This window comes from Paroedura picta, chromosome 3 (assembly GCF_049243985.1).
Source record: "Paroedura picta isolate Pp20150507F chromosome 3, Ppicta_v3.0, whole genome shotgun sequence".
Classification (NCBI taxonomy): Eukaryota; Metazoa; Chordata; class Lepidosauria; order Squamata; family Gekkonidae; genus Paroedura; species Paroedura picta.
This window is the reverse complement of record NC_135371.1, coordinates 25,792,341-25,818,993: the sequence shown is the minus strand read 5'-3', so window position 1 is coordinate 25,818,993 and position 26,653 is coordinate 25,792,341. Positions and strand designations below refer to the sequence as shown.

At 44.2% G+C, this 26,653-nt stretch overlaps 1 long non-coding RNA gene across 1 annotated transcript; it reads left to right on the top strand.

Moving 5' to 3' along the window:
* Positions 1-7,721: 7,721 nt before the first annotated feature.
* Positions 7,722-17,543, top strand: LOC143834554 (uncharacterized). The gene is made up of 5 exons (XR_013229817.1): positions 7,722-7,755; positions 10,159-10,344; positions 11,704-11,874; positions 13,351-13,426; positions 17,399-17,543. It is a non-coding gene; the product is annotated as an uncharacterized LOC143834554 (long non-coding RNA).
* The last annotated feature ends 9,110 nt before the right edge of the window (positions 17,544-26,653 follow it).

The window sequence follows — 26,653 nt, the reverse complement described above, 5'->3', positions numbered from 1 at the left end:
CGAAGGAGTCTCAAACTGGCTTACAATCTCCTTCCCTTTCCTCTCCCCACAACAGACAGCCTGTGAGGGAGGTGGGGCTGAGAGAGCCCTGATATCACTGTTCGATCAGAACAGCTTTATTAGTGCTGTGATGAGCCCAAGGTCACCCAGCTGGCTGCAAGTGGGGGAGTGCAGAATCAAACTCAACTCGCCAGATTACAAGTCCACACTCCTAACCACTACACCAAGTTGCCTCTCTAAGGTGATGTTTGTGAAGATATAATAAAAAACAGATAGGCAGTTCAAATTCTGCAGTGCAGTAGCCATGATACTACACCAAGCTGATGTTTGTACTGGCCTCATTGTGATGTACTATATTGGATAATTTTGGTATTACTTAGATTTTTAGAATTGTATTGTATGTGTAGAATTAATAAGGTTGCATTCAACGTTTGATCATGGATGTATAATACATTTTTCTAATTGGCCTTTCCAAACATTGGGCTTTTTATCTAGGTGTGCCCTTTGTTCTCTTTGTTTTTGTTTCTTACACTAATTCCTGCCTTTTACTGAATCAGGCCACTGGTCCTTCAAGGTCAATATGACTACTCTGACCGGAAGTGGCTCTCCAGGATTTCAAAGATCTTTCATACTACCTACTATTTGATCCTTCAAAGTGAAGATATCTCCTATGGACACTATGGTGGACAATGTGGATGACCGTGAGAGCCTTTCCTAATGATAGCCAAAATGTGTGCTATTGACCACTTATTGAGCAATTATTCTCTTCCAGAAGCTTCAGCCTGAGGTCATGCAGTTATCACAGGGAGAGTGGAAGTATGGATTCTGGCACACGATGAAAGATAGTTGACCAGCAGCAAATCAAAAGCCAAATTTCAGCTGAATTTGTAGTGTCAGGTGCATATAGTCACCAAACTGATCATTTATTTTATTTTTTAAAAACCCTAACAGACATAAAGTAACAGCACAACTTGGTAAGCCACTGAGCTGAACAGAGCCCACCAGTTACATGTGAGTAACCCCCCAAAGGACCAGTTTGGCTATCTGCATGCCTGGGCCTGTTAAACAAAGCTCTACGCAAGCTTGTAGGCTGTATTTGCCATATTGAGTTACAGTTCTTGTAGGCCTGAAGGATGTTATTATATTACATCACTGCATCTGTTTTACATATTAAATGTTTTTAAAACTGTTCCCGACACATGCTGGAAGAGCTGGATCGTGCATTTACCTGTCACCATTACATCATGAAATATTCTTTGCAACACCTCAGAATTCCATGCCAGGGCAATAGATGAAAATCCTTGTTCATTTCCCCAGCATTTCAAATTCACGACTTTGTCTGGATAGGGGGATAATTGAGTCATTGTTCTGATCCACCACAGTTCTTGTTGTGTCCTTAAAAGCAGGGGTAGTCAACCTGTGGTCCTCCAGACGTCCATGGACTACAATTTCCATGAGCCCCTGCCAGCAAATGCTGGCAGGGGCTCATGGGAATTGTAGTCCATGGACGTCTGGAGGACCACAGGTTGACTACCCCTGCTTAAAAGTATCCAATAGCCAATGTACCTCACTGGTCAGAGTACTGGAATTGAATGGAGGAAACCAGTGCTCAGCCTTCAGATTCATTGCATGGGCCTGGACTAGTCACCTTTCAGTGTAACCAACCTCAAATTGTTGTTGTGAGCAGAAAAATGGTACTGCACATTGGATTCTTCAGGCAACGGATGGGGGAAAACACACACATGAATAGCTTACGGGAATTTAAATTACTTTTCCTGTGCTCCTTTCCCTCAGAAGGGATTGCCAACATGGACGCAAAGGAAGTGCGTCATGTCAGAAACCAATCAGTCTGTCAAAAAGAGTTCAGCCAAAGTATAAAATTTCTGAAAACCTGAAGCACATGGGCCAGTGTTTTTTGTTTTTGTTGTGTGTGTTTTTTTTACCAGCAGAGGGTTAAATAAAACACTGTTATTTTCCTTCTAATAATAATAATAATGATATATTTTATATTGAATGTGTTCTTCATGTCTTTTCTCCTCAGCATAAGTGTTGGTGTGTATCAGTAATATGAGGTATAAGTTTGCTAGGGCAATTACCCATTACTGTTGAGTAGCTGAGGAGTCCCTAGGGCAAACTCATGCATAATTTGTTTGTGCATAAGATCCTGCTAGAGCTGAGGCTGCACTCACTTCTTTGCACCCGCTTTGTGGGGAGAAAAACAATGAAAGTCTTTTCTTAGCTCCATCACAGTGCTTCACCTGTTAATTGAACTTAATGCCATCCATCTCGCCCCTTGGTTCATCTATATCTAACACACAGAGAGGTTCTTATAACAAACTGGTCCAGGTCACATATAACAGCCTCAGAAAAAGGAGAGAGGGATATACCATTTTCATCCCTATAAGATGCATCATGGTTATCAGAACCCAAAACATTAATAGGGGCTCCCTTTAATTGATTCATTGGTCCTGGCTGTATCAGTATAGCCTTGCTATCTAAGCAAAACACTGTCGTCCATGGAGTTAAGTTTACCTTCTCTGGGCCAATGGGCTAAGATTAGACAGGATTGGTTATTATATAATCTGAATGAAAAATAATTACAGTGTTGTTTTTTTAAAAATACTCTTGCCCTTTAGGTTTTGACATTTTTCTTCTCGCTCCTTTGGATCCTGCTTCTTATCTGTAATTTAATTCTTTCACTGTGTTAGCAGACTCTCCAAAGCCTTCTTTCCCCACTCAGTCCAGAAATCAGGACTAAGGTCCAAACATAGGTTTAAAACTGCCAATGCTTTGGAATTTCAACATCACTTATGTTTTTGTAATTGTTTTCTTCATTGCGTACTTCTTTGAAAATGTGAGGCTGTCAAAACAAAGAAATGTCTTGTAACTGTACAAAGACTACAAAACCGTACATACTGCCTTGTCTCTCAAGTACAATGAGGGTTGATTGTACATACTCTGTTGATTAATGAACAATTAATAGCAACATAATAGCAACCCCAACCGATTTCAATGCCCACTACTCTGGAATAAGCCTAGAACATTACATTCTTGACACGTCTAGAGAAATACCCAGCTATGGAAGCGACTAATTTTTAAAAGTCTTAACATTCTTTGTATTTTTAGGGGAGTTGAATCGGTGTTGTTTCTAAGCAACATAATGATGGGTGGACCTGCCCAAACCCACTGCAACACTTCCATTGGATACAGGTGGCTTTTTCATATGATCTCACACCATACTTGTTCCCACCACAGCTTCCATCTCACATGGCTTTGATACACGCTATAACATTTCTACCCTTAGCATCTGCCAGACCAGTCTCACTCCTAATTTGAGCAACCAGCCTTCTGTCAAGTGAGGCTCATCCCTGAATGGAAGTTAGTGGGCAAAGTATTTTGCCAAGGGAAACCCAGTTCTCAGCAGAGATCCCTCATGCCTCTCCAATGCTCTTAAGAGATTTGGGGGGACCTTCCCTTGAATCACTACCACTTTCTCCTCAGTGTTTTGCCCCACTTCCAATTTGATACTGGGAGGAATATCTGTGACAGGCCTTTTCTACCAACATAAGGGACCCACACAGCTTTTTATAATTTTGGGGAACCTCTTAGGATTTGGGGGAACTGTAAACCTTCCCCTTTCTGTGGGGCAGAGTCAATCATATACTAAGGGTTTTAGAGCAGTGACTCATAGAATTGACCGTTGGGACAAATCAGTTATTCATCAATTATGGATTATGCATCAAACATCCCAAACTTGATATACTAGAAAAAGCTGTCTTTGATTTTGGTGGGCCTTCTGCCATCATACATTTTGTATTTGATGACAGAGATGGAAACATTCATTCATGAACGACTGAGTCAATGCAACTGTTATGAGGGAAGCAGAATGTTGCTTTGGCTATGAAGGACGTTGTGAGTGGGAAGAAAAGCAGAGCAGATAGTCAGAGATGAAACATATTTTCCTAGTCCTCAGTCTCCAAGTAAGAAGGAAGGTGTGGACTTCATATATAGAGTAGAAAGAAAAAGGCTAAAGAATTAGTCAAATGGATTTTCACATTTGTCAGCCAAACTTTGGGTTGATGGAAAAGCTGAAAATAATTCTCTCTTGAAATCAGCGGAGAAACAGTCTACATCTATCCAAGAGATTTTAGCAATGTGTAATTGTGAGTATTTGTTAAGGGGTTATCTGCAGCCAACACTACTGAGGAAACAAGAAGCTGAAAACCTATGAGTGGCCCCAATTTCATCTGTGACATGGAGTGCATGGCTGGTGATCTTTGTGCCTATGACCTTTGTACTGATGCTCTATGGCTTTCAGTGTTGTTTGTTTAGAACAAGGGTCCTCAACATTTTTCAGTTTTAGAATTCTGATGCAGTGAAGGGGTGCAGCCACAAAATGGCTGCCACAGGAGGTTAAGACAGACACAAAATGGTTACCACAGTTTACCTTCACTCACACCCACAATGAAGGTGGTGGTGGTAAAAGGTAAATGTAAAGGTATCCCCTGTGCAAGCACTGGGTCATGTCTGACCCTTGGGGTGATGCCCTCTAGCGTTTTCATGGCGGACTCAATATGGGGTGGTTTGCCAGTGCCTTCCCCAGTCATTACCGTTTACCCCCCAGCAAGCTGGGTATTCATGGTGGTGGTAGCTGCTGCCAAAGCAATGCTTTTAGAAGTCTGTATGGGCAATCAATCAAATTTCCAATGATCAATTAGAAACCTACTGAGCAAAAGCCCTACATGGCCCACTCACTTTCTACAGACACATGACAGTCACGTGGAAAGGTAGCAGCAAGTCCAGTGAAACCCTTGGCACCAGGTAGGGGATCCCTGGTGTAGAATGCTGTAAACGGGTAAGTTTGGGTCCGAAAGCCATCTTGTTTCAGGAGGGTAGCCCTATTGGTTGGCACTTGAAAAACTAAGCTTTTGGGAATCACAGTTCCCTTCAACAAACATCACTCAGATACTGCTCTGGAAATTTTAAATCCCCAAAATCTAGTTCATCTCTATGCTACGATGCTACTGGATTCTAGTCTACATGTTGTTGTTGTTTATGTTATTCTCTAAGGTCCACATTCACTGACGACGGATAGGGATGAATCAAGGATAATTGCTCATGCTTCATGTACTACAAGCAAGTATGTCTGAGTTGAAAAAGTTAATACAAGTCCCTTTTCCTCTTCACTAAGAAAAAACTGAGAGCAGACAGCACTCTTGGGAAATTACTTGGAAAATATGGTTTGCTGTTAAGCCATTGATCAATCAAGCCAAAAGAAGAGTGGTGTGCCCTCTCTGGAAGTTAATCAGACACTCCGAAGTAATACTTTAGAAAGCTCTCCAAAAGGCATGTGTTAAGATAGCTCCTCCTGAACACAGCGTCGATATATTTTAACTCTGAATTTGCATCAATTATTAAAAGGTATTTAAGCTAGCTAAGCAGATATTGTAAAATGCATCCCTTCAAATATTTGCCACCTATTAAATTGAGCAGTGTAAAATGGATGATGTTGTCCATTAGGAGCAGTCCAGATATTTGGATAGCAAGAACACCAAGGATTTGTAAGGTTAGATTGATATGTACCAGGGCATACCACAAAAAACTTGAGCATAACAGGAAGAAAGTGCCAGCAGGGCAAATGATACAGATCAGACCCAAATACAGAACGGAGGCGAGCAGATTCTTTCTCCTGTCCTTCCACCAAGCATTTATTTAATCTGAACTGAGAAGCAATTATGTTCTGGACAGATATACATCTCTCTGTCCAGTGCATTATTATCCCATGCTTCCTCTGAGGAGCTCACGGCAGCTTACATGATCCCCCATTCCACCATCTTAATAACTACTACCTGAAGTAGGTTATGCTGCAAAGGTGTATCTGGCCAAAGCCACCCAATGAACTTTCTGGATGATTAGAGATTTGAAGCCAGATCTCCCTAGTCATATTTCCATTCACAGTGCCATACTGGTGAGACAAATGACTCTGAGGTTGAGCAAAAACCACCCACCCAGTGGTAGGCTCACAAGGTCCCAGATTCACCATCCAGCAAGAATGCAAGAAACAGGCTTGGGAAGAACCATACAGGGCTATGTAGGCCAAGTTTCCATCTCAGAATAAAATGATCTCATATTTTATTAACTGAATCTTTTAAAGGGAATACAGCTACTTGAGGTCTCTACTGTACACCAACATCCAGATTCCAGTTGTGGAAGACAAGGAAAGACAAGGGCAGATGCAGAAATAATTGCTTTGTACCCTCAATAGGCCAGTTAGCACAGCACGGATGAGTGGTAAATTTTTAGCCTTTTGTGCATTGCAGCCATACCTAAAGCCAGTAGGTTTTCTAAAAACACGCCACCCCAAACAACCCCAAATGCTTCAACATGTTAAAGGGTAAATCTGTACCTGGCCGCCTAACCACAGTAACTGAATCTATTTGTTGAATTCTAAGAATTGCTAGAAGAGCACCCCCACAAACCGCATCTTCCTTTTACCCCTTCAAACTGCAGCACCCAATGTGCCCAATGAAAAAGATTCCTGAGTCAGCCTCCACCCCAAATGCCATGGGAGGCAATAAGGAGGACCTCAAAGGAAAGCACAAGCCTGTGGAAATTATTCCCCTTCTTGAACTAGCATTGATGCTCACTTTTGGCCCAGGTTATTGTGTGAAGGAATTTAAGGACAACCCCCTCCCCCAAATTGTTGCTAGGCTTGTCAAAAGTTCTTTTTCTGGAAAGTCCTCAAGTTCTAAAAAGTAGCTTGCAAATTTATCTTGAAATATTAAGTAAAATTTGGTGCCACCTTTAGACCCAGATCTTTTCCTACCTATTTTGCTTTGAAAACTGGATGGGAATCCTTAAGAGCCATTCTCACAATCAGACATCCAATGCCAATGAGAGGCACATGAGATGGGCAGCATTGTCTGAATAACCATCTACAACCACATTTTCTGTAGTCCTCAGTACCGTGTCTAATGGAGACCCTTTGAGAAATGTTCTGGGTCCTGCAGAAATATGTGATTTCTTTCCCTGGATGTTCATATTTTATTAGAGCAAGAACTTCCAGGTTTTTCTTCAAATTCAGTTGTAGGTGAACTAGAAAGTTCTACTGATTAAGGCATAATCAATGACTTGGTGGAACTCCTCCCTTCAGGATTCAAGTGTTAATGAATTTCTGGTTGATTATGATTGGCTTATGCATTGGCTTGAGGGTTTGACCTGAAGTGGGAAGATCTGAGCTCATGTCCTCACTCAACCATGTAATGTAACCTTGGGCAGGTCAGCAGGACTCATCCTCATCCATTTCCTTGGGTTGTTGAGCAGATGAAATGGAGAAAAGAACTCTATACACTGCTGTCAGCTATTTGGAGGAAGAACGGGGATAATGTTGCTTTCTCTCACTAACCTTTATGTTGACATTGAAATTTATTGAAAAGTCTTTTTCAGTCAACTCTGCTTTTAAACAATTCGAGTTACAAAGAACAGGAGCATAAGGGTTATATTCATGAACATCTGTAAACAGCCCGTGGCGCCACGGGCGCCACGGACTGTATAAAGGAGTAAGGGGTAGTGGGGAGGAGTTAGGGCGGGACCGGTCCGGGATAAAAACTCGGGGGGGGCCAATCAGGAGCCGCGAAGCGGCTCCTGATTGGCCCCTCCGAGTGTCAATCCCGCCCCAAGCAGACAATGGGGAGCCGCGCGAAGCGCGGCTCCCCATTGCCTGCTTCACTCGCTCGGAAAATGGCGGCCCACCTGGTGAGAGCCTCGGCTGGGGGGTGGGCCGGGAAGCCTTCTCTCGGCCGGCGGAGCGGCCTCGCAGCGTTGTCGACGCTGCGAGCCCGCTCCGCCGGCTGAGAGAAGGCTCCAGAGAGCCTCGGGGGGGGGGGGATGGGTGGGGGGGGGAAGGGAAGCCTTCTGCCGCCGGCCGCAGCGGGCTCACAGCGTCTACGACGCTGTGAGCCCGCTGCGGCCGGCGGCAGAAGGCTCCAGAGAGCCTCGGGGGGGGGATGGGTGGTGGGGGGGAAGGGAAGCCTTCTGCCGCCCCAAGGAAGCCCCCGCCGCAAACACAACACAAGACTCCAGCCGCCGAGAAGCTGCAGAGAAAAAAGAAACACCCCCGGAGGAGCCTTTCGCCGCTAGCGCGACGAGAGGCAGCAGAAAAAAAAAACCCTGTAGGAGCTCCAAGCCGGCGCGCCGACGAGAGGCAGCAGAAAAAAAAACCCTGTAGGAGCCTTTCGCAGATCCAAGCAGCAGAAAAAAAAACCCTGAAGGAGCCTTTCCCAGCTCCAAGCAGCAGGGAAAAAAACCCCTGTAGGAGCTCCAAGCCGGCGCGCCGACGAGAGGCAGCAGAAAAAAATTAACTCTGTAGGAGCCTTTCGCAGATCCAAGCAGCAGAAAAAAAAAACCCTGTAGGAGGTCCAAGCCGGCACGCCCACGAGAGGCAGCAGAAAAAAAAAAACCCTGTAGGAGCCTTTCCCAGCTCCACGCAGCAGAAAAAAAAAACCCTGTAGGAGCCTTTCCCAGCTCCACGCAGCAGAAAAGAAAAACCCTGTAGGAGCCTTTCCCAGCTCCAAGCAGCAGAAAAAAAAAACCCTGTAGGAGCCTTTCCCAGCTCCACGCAGCAGAAAAAAAAACCCTGTAGGAGCCTTTCCCAGCTCCACGCAGCAGAAAAAAAAAACCCTGTAGGAGCCTTTCCCAGCTCCACGCAGCAGAAAAAAAAACCCTGTAGGAGCCTTTCCCAGCTCCACGCAGCAGAAAAAAAAAACCCTGTAGGAGCCTTTCCCAGCTCCACGCAGCAGAAAAAAAAACCCTGTAGGAGCCTTTCCCAGCTCCACGCAGCAGAAAAAAAAAACCCTGTAGGAGCCTTTCCCAGCTCCACGCAGCAGAAAAAAAAACCCTGTAGGAGCCTTTCGCGGATCCAAGCAGCAGAAAAAAAACCCTGCAGGAGCCTTTCCCAGCTCCAAGCAGCAGAAAAAAAAAACCCTGTAGGAGCCTTTCACAGCTCCACGCAGCAGGAAAAAAAAGCACCTCCTGGTGTCCCCTGGGTCCTAGCGCCCATTGCATTCCTGGTTGCAATGGGCTTTCTTGCTAGTATTAAATAAAACAGTTAGAATTATGGATTGCATGCAGACCCTATTCATCTAGAGGTGAACAGGCATTTCAGAACAAGTTTTTCTTCAAACTAAATAATCTGGTTCTTTTATTTATGGTTTTTATTCCAAAAAATTTAAGAAACATCATGAAAACTGAAACATAATAGGGCAGGATATTTCTAAGGTTGCATGAGCAGAAGGAGCACATACAATAGAATTCCCTGTGCTCCTCACTTCCTTCAGTATGCCCCCCTCAACCTCTGCTGAAGGTTAGGAGGCCCTTCTTGACAAAATGTATTGCTGTATTAAGAAACCTCATACAGCTGCAATTTCTTGCAACTACAGCAAGCCTAGAACTGAGTTTACTGCACTCATGAAAGACCAGTAGCCCCCAGTTCTATGTGACACTTGGTTCATGAAGGCCCATGACCCTTAATAAAGGATGCTGAGGTCTTTGAGGAACTGCTGGGGGAAAAGGCCGCCGCCCGAGGGAGCCCCCGGCAGTCGCGCGAAGCGCAGCTGCCAGGGGCTCCCTGCCTGGCGGCCTGACATGGCGAGAGGCGCTTTGCGCCTCTCGCCGCGTCAGGCCGCCGCCACCGCAAGAACGCCGCCCAGGGCACCCACCGCCCCATCAGACTGCCGCCGCCGCCAGTAAGTCCCTAGCGCCCACTGCATTTAGCTGCAGCGGGCTTGATTACTAGTTATATATAAATTGCATATAAATTATATAAAATTTGTTTAAGGCATACTAGACTTGTGTGTTTTTTTCATGATTAATCACAAGAATGGAGTGTTTCTTAATTGACATGCATCACCAGCCTAATAAAGAGGCTCACACTTGTTATTGATTTGGCATAACCAGGCCACAGCTTTTTATTAACACAAAACTAGGAGTGTTGTATAAGCATAAAGGGGATGCCTACGGCAGTGGTCAGTGGACCACGCCCACCCTTATTAATCGATCCCAATGGCATGCAAATACAGAAACAATTCATTATTTCAGTTCTTCACTAGCCGGACATTCTCCTTAAGGCAATGTAAAACTTTTTTTGTGTTATTTCAACAGTATGAAAAGATTGGATTCACCTGACTCTTAGGGGTTCACAGTAACACCAGATTGAGTGGAATCCTGTATATCCGTTCTACTAATAGAGATACACTTCTATCCAAGGAATGTTCCCATGATGCTGTTCCATCTGCAGAAGAGCGTCCTGCATCAGAAGATCCTTGCACCAGTGGAACAAATTTACAGGTGCCAATTTACTGGATTCTTTATATTCATTTCAACATTCTACTGAACAGAGCACATGAAGCTACCTTAGATGGAATCAGACAACATGGTCCATCAGGGTCAGTATTGTCTGCTCAGACTGGCTGTGGCTCTCCAGGATTTTCTGAGGTCTTTCACATCACCCATTACCTGATCCTGTTAAATGGAGTTGCCAGGGATTGAACCCGGGATCTTCGGTATGCCAATCAGATGTTTTACCACTAAACCAGTCCCCTCTTCACTTCCACTGTTTGTTCATTCTTTCTTACTTACTTTATATACATACATACGTACATGCTTACTTAACATTGGATGGACATAACTTTCTACCTTTTGTCAACTTCTTTTGTACTAATTTTGATGTGGAGCTGTGAATTTCCAGGCAAACCCTGAGGAAAATTTGAAGACTCCATGGAAATAGCTATGAAGTCCTCCCTCAGCTGAGCCCTAAAGAAAAGTGCCCAGTGGAGCGCTATGACCTCAACTGAAAGAGCTGCACAAACCTGTGCAGACTTAATAGGACATGGCTGAAAGGACAGCAGAGAACTTCCTAAAATACCTCAAAGCATGGAATGTGCATTTGGACAGAAATGAATCAACAGTCAAACTGAATATGCCCTCATTTTAAAAATCTAGTTACTATGAATAATTTATTCTGGAAAATTAACAATATTTGTATATAATGTGGAAAGCTGTTAATCTGTATTCTATGTTGTTACCACTAGGGGTATGCCAAAAATTGTTTTTTTCCCTTTAAGGTCCTTTGGACACAAACATTTTTAGGCCTGTTCTGCACAAGTTAAATTTACCGTACGACGTCGTGCACAAGCTGCCAACTCCTGGCCAAGCTCCCGCTACAATGTTTTGTTTGTAGCGGGAGCTGGGAAATCCAGAAAAGTGGACCCCCCCCCAAAAAAGCATGTGCCTGCTGCAAGCAAGCAGCAGCACAACCACAAAACACATGTGCACTCTAAAAATAGCGCTAGTTGTCCTCCAACTCATCACAACTTTGGTCCCGCCTCCTTCCCTACTTCCGGGAGATGGGACTGGCTGATTTTTTTAAAAAATGCCAAGACGCATGGAGCAACGTGGAGGCATTTACGCGGCATGCCCTGGCGATATCGCTCAAAAGCCACTACCCCTTTCATAGTGGCTGAAAGCATTCTCCTCCAAATGTCCTGTGCTTGAACTGTGATTATTTTTTAAAAACCCTTTTAAACACATGTAAACACGTAAGCGCAGGTGCAATCACTAGCATCCATAGAGCTTGAAGAGCCCTATGCACCTTTGAATCTTTGCTTACGCATTTATATGTGTAAATTTATTTATTTTTAAATAAAGGAAAGGGTTAAGTCAGAGGCTCCAGAACATCACAACATTTGACTGGCTCTCCAGCTTGATTGACGGAGCGAGGCAGGATGATTCGCTACACAAAACAGGCACCTTGCTTTCCCCTCCAGCCAAACCGGAAGCTGAAGACTAGCGGAAAAAATGGCTGCATGCAAAACAAAGGTAGGACGTGGGGTTTTTTTTAGCGCTAGCCCATTCAGCGGGCATCACACTAGTTGGGTAGTGCAGAAATGGTGCAGAAAGGGTGCAGAAATGCCCTTGGTATTTCAAAAAAAAAATATCAGGTCCAAATAATAGTATGGTGTTTGGAGCTTAGATTTTCCAGAAATCTTGATTTTTTTTGGGGGGGGGGGTCCAATAAACCCAGGAAGAAGGGGTAAAGAACTTTTTTTACAAAAGTCAGTTTGACCTTAGGGCTGACTTGACTTTCCTGTAGGAGAAGCTCTCCCCAGGATCCATGTTTGGTGGGGAGGTCTCTCACCTCTACCGCAAGATGAGAGCATCATCTGGGGTGGTGGGAACTGAGCACTCCAAGCTGCCCCAGCTGATCCTGGGCTGGCTCCTGTTGCAGCTCAGATTAAAACAAGGCAGTGTGGAGCTAGCAGCACCTGCTGCCCCAGCCAATCCTGGTCTGTTGCCTCTTGCAGCTTGGTTTAAACCTGGAGCCAGCCCCAGCAAGGTGGCAGGGAACTGTCAGCTCCCATCAATTTGGCAGAAAGGGCTTTTCCTGTTGCACATAGACCTAAGAGGCTGAATTGGAATGCTTCAACTGTTGTTTCATGAGGACCTACTATGAAATGTAAATGACTTTCATTCCTGTGAAATGCTGTTAGTATAACCTTATTGCCTTATTTTTCTGGCAAGATTGGTTGCAATTAAAAGTGATGTACTGCAGAGCTCTTTATGGCTAACTATATTGAGATTGAGTAGTATATAGTGATATTGATACCTTTATGAAAAGAAATTTAAGATGTAAAAATTAAGCCTCCTTTAGAAAACAGCAGCTAAAATTGACAATGAAAATGTTCAGAAAATGTTCATCGATAGGACAAAAGAGATAGAGAGAGAAAAAGTAATTGGAAGTTGGGAATAAACACTAAACAGGAAATATTTCTGACTTTGTGCTTTACTATTGGGAAAGTTTTGCCCTCCATTCATATTAATTTAGAACAAAAGGCCACTGCCACAGAAATGTTAACCTATCATTCGGGCGTGGATTCAAACATGAATTTGGATACGGAAAAATAAAGGCATTTTTTTCTCGAAGCATAAAGAAAGATTGAACTGGCTGAAACTTTGCTTTGCTTTTTAAAACCTCTTTTACTTGTAGAGTATAAGACCGTTTATGCACTGGAGGTTTCATGCCAGGCTGCAGGCTGGAGTTTTAGTCATGGCAGGTTGCCCCACCTCTTCCTGTATCCACATGGGGGAGAATTTGGCCTGGTGCACCTCATCCACCTCCTATTTGTGCTCCTGCATGAGAGCTGAGGCAGTGAAGTTCCCAGTGCGTAAACGGTCTAAGAGTCAATAGACTGTTTGTACCAATGGAGAATGGATTGAAAGAAGAAAGAAATATTTCCAAAAATGGAAAACAAAACGCAACACATTCCAGTTGCTCACCGATGAATTCTCTGTCAGTCTTTTTAGAGAACAACAAATGGAAAACTACTCTATGAGAATCTTCTGAGACTACTTTTGTATCCTTTCCAGCACAGTAGGTACCCTTAGCATAGCTCTATAGTAACGTTTTGCTCTGGCAGCCTACTGCAGTGATGGTAAACTTTCTTTAGAACTGTAAATGCTGAATACCCCTCCCCTGTCATTCGCCTCTTTTTTCCTCAGAAATACTCTCAAGAATGGCTTGGTATGCTGAGCATGTGGAAGAAAAATGTGATCCATTTGGGGGGGGGGGGACACATATTCAAAATTTTAGTGGCTGAAGCAGCCAGGAAAGGTGGACAAGGTGAGATGGGGCAAACTTACCTGTTGGGAGTAGCTGGGGGCAGCAGGAAAGAGCCTTTACCTCCATGTCCAGGGATATCACAGGCGAAGGAAGTTGAATTAGGCTGCGGGCAGGTCTCACAAGAAGGGCCTGGTGAAAGGGGATGGTTACTTCCCAATAAGCAGTGCCAGTGAACAGTATGTTGTGGTGAAGTATCAGGTTGGGGAGGAATGATGAAGGAGGGGAGCACTGAAGGAGGCCCATTGGCCCAGGAACTGGGAGTAAACCAGGCCCCAACTGTGAGGGTGGCCTTTATTAGGCATAACCCCAAGGCAGTTTGAGAGGAAAGGTCTGGCCAAACCTCTGTAATCAGAGGATGAACTTAGGGTTGAGGAACGAAGTTTTGAGTCCAGTGGCATCTTTAAGGCCAACAAAGTTTTGTTCAAGGTATAAGCATGTGGGTACATGCATATTTTGTCAGATAGACTAGGATTGAGGAGAAAAGGCTCCCCTGTGCTGAGACAGAGGTCCTGTGTGGTAAAGAAAGGAGAACATTTTGTGTGTATGCCCACCCTGGATCCTGACCCTCAGGAGCTGGGAATTAGACAATGTGGAAGGTTTATGTTATAGACAGTAAAGTCAGTGAGAACAAAACTGACTTCCCACTGGAAACTATGATGTGCCATTAATTTTAATGGCAACTGGAAAACTCTTTAACTACCTCTCTGGAACTAGTGATGCTCAAACAACCCACCAGGGCACATTCTGCACACATTGGATAATGCACTTTCAAGGTGCTTGCAGCTGGATTTTCCTGTGCAGAACAGGAAAATCTACTTCTAAAGTGCTTTGAAAGTGCAGAAAGAGCCCAGTTTGGTTCACATGCAGTTTACCAATCACACAATCAGAGAGCTAATTTTTTAACTGTTCACTGACCCTGCAGGGCTGACACTATATTCCTTCCGAACCAGGCCGCATGGTGCAATTGCACATTTTCACACAGACAAATTGAATTCTACGACTCCTGTCACCCTTAAATGTCTTGCTTTGCAGGCACTTGTTTCCATAGACAAATCAGTCATATATAAATACTGTCTTTTAATAAAATCCTACTCTTTGGTGCTTGACAGAATAGTTCCCAGTGATGCTAATGGACATTGAAAGGTTTGAATGGGCAGAATCTTTGTGCACGTGCATTTTTGCAAAAGCCTGAAGCAAATCAGTGGGCAGCTGTTTGCAGTTGTTCATCATGGGATGAGTCACAATCTTCACAGGCTTCAACAGTGCAGTAGCTCCTTCCATAAGCCATTTTGCGCAGAAATTCCCCTCCTTGCTCATGGGTACTTTGATATATTTAGTTTCTTTCTTGTTGACTTAGGATTAAAGTATTGACGTCACAGGAAGCTCATCGCTGTTAATAACAACAATGACGAGAGCTGTTTGACCTGCAAGAGGGCATCTGGGGCTCAAGGAAGACACACACACATTTCAGTTTTATTAATACTCCACAGGAGTATTGGCACAAAAAGACCACAGTTTTATTAATACTCCACAGGAGTGTTGGCATAGCATGGGAGAGGGAGCCTAACTTGCAGTCAGAAGACCATAAGAACCCGGACCCCAGCAGCACCCTGGAGCCTACCTAGATCCCCACTGGGCACACAGGTCTCCTTGCTGCTGGGATCCTCTCCATGGGAAGAGCCAGTGGTGCCCTGGGGCCCACCCAGTCCCCCCGCCAGGAACGTGGGTTCCCTTGCCACCGGATTCCCACTATAGGGAACTGTCCACCTGGGGTGCCAAGAGGATGTGTCCACTTCCCTTGGCACCGCCCCAGGCCATCTGGCACAGTAAGCCCTGGGATGCCAAGGAGAGGCTTCCACCACCTTCTTGGTCCCACCCTAGGCTACCTAGCACTGTGAGCCTCCCCAGCTGGGTCAGTCGTGCTCTCAGACCTGCCACTTCATAGGGAGGTCCCCAACCTGGGGAATCCAATGTGCAGACTGAATTCCCCCCAAACAGGCTCCATCCCATGTCAAAACCACCAGCTGTGAGAAAATGCAATATAAAGACATCATCCAGTGGCTATACAGATATAAGTTTAACAGTCTGAGGGAGCCCTGATATCACTGATCTATCGGAACAGCTTTATCAGCGCCATGGCAAACCTCAGGTCACCCATCTGGCTGCATGTGTGGGAGAACGGAATTGAATCAGGCTCGCCAGATTAGAAGTCTGCACTCCTAACCACTACACCAAATGGCAGCTGCTGCTAAGTCTTCGCTGCTTTTTGTTGAGATATTGTATGCTTCATTTTTTTTTCAAATTTTCTACTATGTTAGCGCTGCAATCCTCTGCAAGTTTCTTTTGGAGGGTTTACTTCTCTGTGAGATGTTGAGCTGTACTTCTCTTAACATTGTTAATATTACTAGTTTAATATTCTCCTTTTGATACTTGTACAGATTTTCAGTGAAAAGATTTCTTTTGAAGGGAAATCAACTGAACAGACCTCAATAGTCTTGCCTAGGATTACAGTTAGATTTTTTTTTTGGGGGGGGGGAATGATTTGTGTATTTTTAAAAATTATTTAAATGTATTCCTAATTATTGGGATCTTTGTATTTTTGTGTGTGACTGTCCTGATCTTGAGCTTGGTGCATTTAATCACTCTTAAACTATTATTTATCTGTTATTAATGATCGTGTCCTAATGCAGAACTAACTGCTTGCATTGCACTGAGAATGTCATATTGACATTAATTTTTCTCTTGTACCGATTTTTCCTAGGTTTTTTTTTAATCTAATCTGTGTTTTATTCCCATTAAAACAAATGGACCTAAATTTCTAGCTGCAGATCGCTAGGTGTCCTGTCCTGGTTCCAGTTTACTGACTCAACGTGGCTTTGCTGATTAATTGCCATGATTATTGATATTTATCAAGGGAAGAACTCGGTAAAGAATGCTAATGCATGTACCCTGCAGAGACATCAACTGTCATAAGAGACAGGCTGCATTAGTGCAACCGTGTTTCTTCCCTCTGCCCTCGTTGCATCCAAAACATCTTGTAGAATTTTATTTAAGTCACTCTAGTCCTTACATGTACGCTATTTGTTTTTAACCAGAATGGTAGGTAACTCATGATTTGGGGGAAATAATATATACACATAGACAACAAAAACATTTTTTTCTTGTGAGCAAGAATGACATGTGATGGGGGAGTAAAAGATGCTACTGTCATAACAAAAGGAATATGTTATTATTATTTAATGGACAAACATAAGCACACAGATCTAGGATTACATTATTGGGTGACAAATGCTGCAAGAGATTCTGTAAATATTGCTGGAAGATAACATGGAATTTGTTCACAACACAGATTTCCCAACTCACCCTTACAAACTAGAAGGGATAGGTTCTGTTTTATGGTATGACACACTGAATGAATATACTAATTTCATACCGTTTTCCCCATTTGTGAAGAGAAAGTCCCACAACAGGGACCTTAAAAGGTACATGGGGTTGAGAAAGCTCTGATAGAACTGTAATGGTCCCAAGGTCACCTAACAGGCTTCAAGTGGTGGAGTTGGGAATCAAATCCAGTTCTCCCGATTAGGTAACACCATTCTTAACCACTACACCAAGCTGAAGTGTTTGATTTCCCAGCTACTCCTAAGAAGAGAAGAGAAAGAGAAGACAATGTGCAGGCCCAACAACCCTTGTATTCACATGTTGCGATGCTCCTATCTACAGGTGATGGGAAAAACATGGGAGGAGAAGAGAAGATGAAGAGAAACTTCCATGGATGGAAGAAAGGGACCTAATCACCAGGCATTATGAAATAATTTGTGGAAACAAATGGCTAATGCAGTTTTTTTCATGTTACTTCATGGGAAGCCAAATAACATTTTACATTTATTTCTTACATTTGCATCTTGCCTTGCATCCATCATGAAACTCAAAGCATGCACATAAGGCTCCTTAGAAATCTTTCATTTAAGCCCAGGGTTTGAAAAGGGGTTAGACCAATTAATGGAAGGTAGTTCTATCAAGGCGATTCCGCACCAGCAGCACCATTCTGGGATGCTGCCGGTGTGTTGTGGTGGAGCTGCATGCTCTGCCGCTTTCTGCATTCCCACAGGGGGCATATTTCAGTGGCAGACCCAGTCCACTCTGAATTTGTACATCCCGACTGATGCAGCCAGAGTGGAATGGTTCCACTGCATGGGGGGTGGGGTGGGGAGTGTTGCAGGAAGTGGGATTGTGTGAGAATGCAACCTCTTCTTCCAGAAAAAAAATGCCCCATTTGGCCCCATAGCCGAACAAAGTACTGCAGAGCCAAGTGGGGCATTTTCTGTCCCCTATGGACCTTTGTAAGACAGGGAGGAGCTGGGCCTGGAAAATATCTGCAATCCCTTAAAGTGAGAGAATGGCAGCCTAATGCATGCCAGGCCTGGGAGAGGCCAGCCCGGGCGGTGATATCATGTGGAAGTGGGGATTAGCCCATATGGAATTGACCTCAGTGTCTACTACCTGTTGTGACTGAGGGGATTATCCATGTTCAGAAGTCATCAGCATCAGAATCCCAGTGTCAGGAGGCAACATTAGGGGTCTGTGCCCTGTCATTAGACCTCTAGAATAACTGACCAGTGTATGAGACCAGATGGTATGCTGTTATTATGTTATTATGTTCGCAGATCAGGCCTAGAGCCCCTAGCTTTACCAAGTTATTAGATTCTATGTAATCTAATAAAAAAATATTGGAATCGACTTGAAAGGGACCTCCTAGATTATCTATTCCTGACCCCAGCACTATGCAGGACACTCACAACCCTATCACATATCTACTGTAACCTGCCACCACCTTGAACCTTCACAGAATCATCCTCTCTGTCAGATGGCTATCCAGCTTCCGTTTAAAAATCTCCAAAGATGGAGATCCCACCACCTCCCGACAAAGCCTTTTCCACTGAGAAACCGCTCTTCTTCTGGATGTTTAGGCGGAATTTCTTTTGCGTTGATTTCATCCCGTTGATTCCGGTCTGTCCCTCTAGGGCAAGAGAGAACTACTCTGCTCCATCTTCTATATGACAGCCTTTTAAATACTTGAATATGGTTATCAGATCCCCTCTCAGTCATCTCCTCTCCAGGCTAAACAGATCAAGCTCCCCCAACCTTTCCTCATACGTCTTGGTCTCCAAACCCCTCACCATCTTTGTTGCCCTCCTCTGGACACACTCCAGTTTGTCTACATCCCTCTTCAACTGTGGTGCCCAAACTGAACACAGTACTCCATGTGAGGTCGAACCAGAGCGGAGTAAAGTGGTACCTCAATACCTGGTTTATAACCAGGGTTTGAGAATATTCTGTCAGAGGATTCAGGTGTAATTTTAAAGAAGTAAGCCTTTAGTCCTTTGAATTACAGAAACAAGAGACAAAAATGAGTAGGCAGGGTGTTTTTTAAAATCGGTTTGTTCAATAAAAAAGCTGTTCTCAGGTTCCAGGAAAGCACACAAGAGTTAAGCTGTGATGATTTGGTAAATACTTAGGGCCATTTCGCACGGCTTCAAAGTAGCAGAATGGTTGCTATTTGGAAACGCTACTAATTTGACATAACCCACGACGTCGTAGACAATCTGCAACAATCCTGAAACCAATCAGCAAAAAGGGCTTCGTTGTGGCGCTTTCAGGGGAATCCAGAAAAGTGGATTCACCCTCCGGATAGCGATACACTCCTGCAACCAATCTGCAACAGTAGCGCTAAAGATCTGTGCGTTACCATTGTTGCTGGTTCTTCAAAGTCCCTCCCCCTGGCTCTCTCCTCCAAACTTCCGGCGAAGCGATCGCCATTTTTTTTTCTCCGAGCGAGCGGGGATAAACGCACCGGCGAGCCTCTTTCTGTTTAGAGGCTTCCCTGGCTTCAGTCCTTCACCTTTAGTCACTAAGCACAAACAACTGAAAAGCCCGTTTGCTGAAATAAAGTCCCTTTATTTTTTACAAATAAATTCAGCCGAAAATCGTGCCCGTGAGAGGGGGGGGGGGATTTTTTTTTTTATCACTCGAGGCAGCGTGCAAATGATCATACAATCAAACGACAGCTCACATTAGGCAGCTGGATGGGTCTCTCCGTAGCAACGAATCTACCTAGATTCATTGCTATGGGTCGTTTTTTTTTTTAAAAAAAACCTTTCTTAAAGGGAAAGGGGCTGTTTGGGAGCATGCTAACGGCTGCCCATTGGCTGCTTGACGGCCAGGGGCGGGACGAGCTTGGCAATAGCGCTTCCTTTCTAGCGATTTCTGCCGAGACCGGAAGCCTGTGGGAAACGCTAAAAAACGCAACTGATTCCACTACAAAGGCAGGTATGCATAACGACGAATTCCACTATTTTAAATGGCGATTTTTCATTCCGCAAACAATTTGCAACAAAGATCCCTGTGCGAAAAGGCCCCTAGACATCTTACATTTTTAAAATTGTATTGCACATTCACTTTACATACTCTGATTAAACATAAGAGACAAAAAATATTTTAATTTCTATTCATCCTGGACACTCAAAGAAAGTATGTCAAAGCCCACAAAGATTTGGTTTTTAAGGCTATGGTCTAGAAACCTGTGATGTCCCTGAACAAGCCCTTAAAGCACAAATCTAGGAAACTCTGAAAGTCTGCAGGCAAAAGAGCCTGCCTTCCACTTCAGGCTCAAGACAGCTTACAATTCCAAGAAAATTTTTTTCAAAAGGCCTTGTAAACACAGCTGAAGAGCTCTAGCAGAGGAACAAAAGGTGGCAATCAGAAGATTACATGAAGCCACAATGGGAGATAGGCTCATAAGAGAAAGGCTCATAGAGAATAGAAAAAAGAACTCTGTCTCAAATTCATTTCAGTGAGGCTGGGCGTTTCCTGAGCAGAGACTGCTTAGGTCAGCCTTTCCCAACCGGGGTTATGTGTAACCCCAGGATTATACTGGTTGAGGGGTATTTAATGTTTAAAGTTTCTTTAAAAGATTTTAAAATTTACCCAGGTTTTTTTTCATTTGAGCAGGTTGACCTGCCCCTGCCCAAAAACTAACAATGAGCCTGGAGCGGAGAAGGGGCCCTGGCCTGGATTTTTGTCCCTGCGGTCAGTAGAGCAGGCCTAGAGGTCACTTCAGGACTTGTGGGTGTGTGGGAATAGGAGCCTAGGTTACACATGCCACCATGGCCTGGATTTCTTTGCTCTAGCCAAAAGAACAGCTGATATCAATTAACCTAGGACTCTGTCCCACCTCTCCTCATCCAGGAAACAATAAATTATATTGGCCAATCAATCCTGTTTTATATAGTCTTACCATAGTTCTGTGAGCCTCTTGTGGCGCAGAGTGGTAAGGCAGCCGTCTGAAAGCTTTGCCCATAAGGCTGGGAGTTCAATCCCAGCAGCCGGCTCAAGGTTGACTCAGCCTTCCATCCTTCCGAGGTCGGTAAAATGAGTACCCAGCTTGCTGGGGGGTAAACGGTCATGACTGGGGAAGGCACTGGCAAACCACCCCGTATTGAGTCTGCCATGAAAACGCTAGAGGGCATCACCCCAAGGGTCAGACATGACTCGGTGCTTGCACAGGGGATACCTTTACCTTTACCATAGTTCTCCCTAATATTTGGGAAAGCACCCTGTGGGCGGAGCACTGTCCGGGACACATCCAGTGTCTGCCCTGGGTTTCCTCCTACATGGGTCAATCTGGCTGCGCCCTGCAAAGCGGGGGATGACCGGATTGGGCTGGCCCCTGGAGTGCCCGCCTCCAGGAGCCAGCTGCGAGCTGAGCAGCCGCCCTTGCCAACTGACGTTTCCTGGCTGCCGCTGCTCAACTCCTATGCTGCACCAGCAGCAACCCCCCTGCACCCAACCACACTACCTTGCTAGCGCCTGCTGCATTCCTCACTGTAGCGGGCTTATTTACTAGTATGAATATATATTTTTAAAAAATGACAAGTCACTACTGACATGATTTCTGGGGTTACTTGAAGCCTGGAGTAACTGGTGAAAAAAGGCTGGTTTAGGTTCTTTGTTTCCAAGGCCCAGGACCTTTCCTGGTTGAGGAATTATACAATTTCTTGAAACCCTAAGAATCAAACTGACAAGGGAAACATGTTAGTGAGATTTGAAAGGATCTATTTCACCAAACTTGTACTTTTTGACTCTAAATTGAATTTAGGTCTAAAAGTCAGTAACAAGACTAATTGGAAATTAGAAGAGCTGTCTCTGCATGAACACAGGCCCAAATTGAATCACTGGCATATTCATATTTCAGGAATCAGAGCTGGCAAGGATTCGGGCTGAAGAACACTGGAGACCTTACAGAGCTAAATGGAACAATTCACTGATGGAACGTCAGGGAGCTTTGCCCTCTTATACCTAAGAAGTTCAAGTGCAAATTTAACCTCCGCAGATGCAAACTGCCTCCATTCTCGGCTTCAGTGTTCTGACCCAAACATGAATCTGGGAGGTCAAGGTCTGAATCCACCCCCTTCTGCCAGAGACGTTTGTTGAGTGGTCCTGGGACAGGCACTATTTCTCAGCCTAACCCACACCACAGAGTTGTTGTTGTGTGAATAAAGTGGAGAGGATGTATGAAGTTGTGGGGCCCCTTTAGAGAGAAGAGCAGGATAAAAATAAACAAATAATAAATAAACGAGTTTCCCAAGTACAGGGCAGAATATAAATCCCAAAATATAAATAAATAAATAACAAATAATATGGAACACTTTATATCAGTGGTCCCCAACCTTTTTATCACCAGGGACCACTCAACGCCGGGGACCACTCAACACCTTTTACTGAGGCCCGGTGGGGGGGGGGTAGTTTACTCCTCTACTCTCAACCACTGCCCTAGCGCTCTCTGATCGCTATGGTAATGTTTAAACATCCCTTCAAACTAAGATACAGACACGGCACAACAATGAAGTGTGTTGTAAAGGGCTGGGGGGGATGAAGTAAAGGGCTGGGGGGGGGGGGAGAAGGCGTCCTCCGGGGCCCACCTCCAATTAGTCGAAGGACCACATGTGGTCCGCGGCCCACAGGTTGGGGATCGCTACTTTATATGATCAGGGGTCTTATATTCTTCTGAATATGACCCTCCCAAACATCATTGTATATCCATCCATCTATGCTTAAAAATTCACTTCAAGGCAAGCGTTCTGATTTGCCATAGGTTCTCACGTGTCTCTTGTCCCCCACCCCCCAATACAGAATCCCTGTCAGAAGCAGGAGAAAACAATGACCTAAAGTTGAGCTTTTTTGCATCCCTAGGATGCTAACTTTTCAGAATGGTCAAGGGGCCGATCTTTGCAACGCTAACGCCAGGAGCAATACACATATGTATTAAAAACAGTCCTTTTAGTAGTAAATTGACTGGACCTGGCAGCCAGTCAAACCTGGCACTAAAGAGCAGAGGAAGGAGAGAGAGTGCCTTCCTTGCTCATCCTTGCAGTTTTGTCAGTGTGAGGGAATGCTGGGCAACACTCCACTGGGGAGTCTGCAGGAGGGACTGAAGGGGGACTCCTGGCTCTCACTACCTGCGTCTCTTTGGCTTGGAATATACAGGTAAGTCTCCTATTTATATATAGCAATGCTTCGGAGCAAAGTGGACTTTGACAGGGAGGCAAATCAGTGAAAAGATGACCGGACAGCCCAGGGCTTTTGTTTTTCCTAACCATCTCTGAAGGTAACCTCCAGCAGGCAATCCAATAGCTAATACACACGTAATGTTTCCAGGTGCTGCGGTTTTTGCAAGCTTTAAGGGCTGCTGATTTTCCTTGGGAGGGGTGGGAGGGAAGGAGAAAGGGGGAAATCAAAAGGAAAAGTGGTAGTACCTTTCCTAAATTTCCCTTTGCTGCTATTTGTTATTAGCACTGCTTTGTTGACATTTGGATCCATGTTTTGCCCAGCACAGCAGACCCGTGTGCTATCGTTTACTCAGAATGATTTATCCCTTGGAAAATCAAATTGATAGCAGCATCATTGAAGAATACATAGAATATTAATAAAGCACTAGGGAAGAGGTATTAATTTAAACGTTAGAGATTTTGCAGTATAACTGTGCTTTTTTTTTCAAAAGGTGAATTGTTCATCATTTAAAAGGACACGTAAAGATAGATTTAAATAATGGGCGTGATCTGGCAAACGCAAAGCACTAAATTTCATGGATTGCAATGGCAAAGAGGCACGGTGCCATTCTAAGAAAAATTATAGCCCTCTAAGTTGGTTGAAGGCAAGGGACATAGAAAGGGGAGCACTGTTTAGGATAGCACTGAATACATACATAACTGTCCCAGCCACATGATGCTGAAGTATTTGAACTTGGTTCAGATTTGCTCATTGCATTCCAACTTTGTTCTAGATTGGAAACTCACAGATGGTCTCTCACTTTCTTTCACGTAGATGTCAGAAGAAGAGACAGACAAAGTGAAAGTTAGAACCACGCTGAGCTTTGAAAATGACCAGAAAAATACTTCTACATTGTTGAAAGAAGGTGAGTCACCCTGTTTATTACAGGGAGCAGTGATTTACTCCTTCCTGGGACTTTATCAAATACCTTAGAAGCTATACAGGCCATCATTTCATGTGTATGAACATGCAGCTTTTCTGTAGCTTGGCCTGTACTGTTAAGGAGCCAGGGTTCTGCAGTTATCCAGTTCTTCTGTGTATGATAGAAACAGCCAAAAGAAGTGTGAAGTGCTTCAAAGGAAATTGGCCTAGTTTCTAATCAAGCTACTGGGCATCTCTAGCTATGGAAAATAAGGAACTTGAACAGATCAAAGAAACAAATGGACACTGGAAAGTGATAGTGACCCAACAATATGGCAAAGTATTCTCAACAAAAGGATCTTGATAGAGAGTAAACAAACTATTTTTATTTTTTTAACGGGGTGGGGGGTGGAGATACCATTGTGCCATTTGACTTACTGTCAAACATTTGAAAATGCATTTGTATGACAAGGCAAACAAGCGATCAAGGTATTTTGTGACTCAGAAAATCAGTGACGTTCCACCATCTCTTGGATCTCACATCACAATTAGTGGGTGATAATGAAAATAAGAGCATTCTCAGAGAATAAGGCTTAGATCCTGTCTACGTTTTCTGCTTGTGGGAGGTTTACTTTGCTGATTCCTTCTTCTGGCTGCACAGACTCACTTTGCCCTTACATTGGTCCTAGGGGTTTACTTGAGGGCATTATTTGGTGGGGATGAGAAAGTCTTCAGCAGGAGTGGGGAATTGGTAAAGGAATGGTCTCCCTGTCATGTACAGCAAAATTAGGTTTGCACCAGCATTTTGCTGGGAAATAAATATACATCATTAGATGAATGAGATTCACAGTGGCTCATTATGCACAGCCGCCGAAACGGCGATTTCGGGTCACATGGAAAACGCGGAGGGGAAGACGCACACCGGTTATGCACAGGATGGGGCGCGATGGTGGCAAAACCCAGAGTAACCGATTAAGCACGTGGCGATCCCGGCGCCGCTTCTGGTTGCACCCCGGTCACCCGGAAGCTGCACTTTCTTCCGCGTTTCGCTAACGTTTCGCATGCACCGAATCTGCGGCCGGTTGCAGCAGGCTCCGTGCTTTATCAGTGATTTTAGTCGCTGCCATTCCACCCCGAATGTGCGTTATGCCCCCCGTGCATAATGGGTCAGTGGGTTAAACCCTTCTAAATGTATTGTCTTAATTGGAATGGAAATGGCATAACTCTGCTTGAGATTGAACTTTATTAGGTAACGTACACAAAGGTGTGCATGTGCGTGAGAAAGAAACAGGTATTTTGGACTCCTAGTGGGATTCTTAGAATGTGTCTGTTCTCTGTGAACTGTGATTCTATAATATCAACAACATTAATAGTGCAATCCTACTAGTGTCAATGAGCCTCTTGTGGCGCAGAGTGGTAAGGCAGCAGACATGCAGTCTGAAAGGTCTGCCCATGAGGCTGGGAGTTCAATCCCAACAGCCAGATCAAGGTTGACTCAGCCTTCCATCCTTCCGAGGTTGGTAAAATGAGTACCCAGCTTGCTGGGGGGTAAACGGTAATGACTGGGGAAGGCAGTGGCAAACCACCCCGTATTGAGTCTGCCAAGAAAACGCTAGAGGGCATCACCCCAAGGGTCAGACATGACTCAGTGTGCTTGCACAGGGGATACCTTTACCTTTACCTTTACCTTTACCTTTACCTTTACCTTTACCTTTACCTTTACCTTTACCTTTACCTTTACCTTTACCTTTACCTTTACCTTTACCTTTACCTTTACCTTACTAGTGTCAAAGCTAGTTATACCCAGAATCCAATTGCTTCAGTTGTGCATTCTTTGCACATAATAGATTTAAAGGAACAGTTTCATGTTTTGTTGGTCAGAGTCATGGAAACATATTCAGAAAAAAACCCGCAAACTAGTACATCCTTAGAACAGCAAAATGGGTGAAAAAAGAAAATGTTGACTGGGTTCTTGGATGAGTTTTAGTTTCCCTCTCCTCCAGTGTCTTAGTTTTACAAGCCAGAAAAACATGTACAAAAATAAGAAGAGGAAAATGATCAAACTGGATCCTATGGCGAGGTAGATCAATGCCTCCCTCCTCCGGGTATGAGTATTACATCATTTTGACCTCCTTCTCCACCCCTCTAGTGGTGGGGGTTGGGAGTGGGTTTTTCCGCCATGTTGGGTTTATTATGTCTTTTAATGGAAATTTTAGAAGATTCTGTAACCCGCCACGAGCCAGTCTCGGAAGTGTCGGGGAGTAAATCGGAAAAAAAAAATACTTGGACTTTGACACAGAAAATAGTTAAGGGAACTTATTCATTTTGCACATGTTAGATAATGTGCTTTCAATGTGCTTTGGTGTATGAAACAGAAAAAATTACTTCTAAAGTACATTAATAGTACATTATCCTACATGTGCAGAATGAGCTGATGTGGAAGTAGAAATGAGTGGGCAGGCCAAACCAACAAAGAATGAAATGGAGGAGAAAAATGCTCCTCTTCTA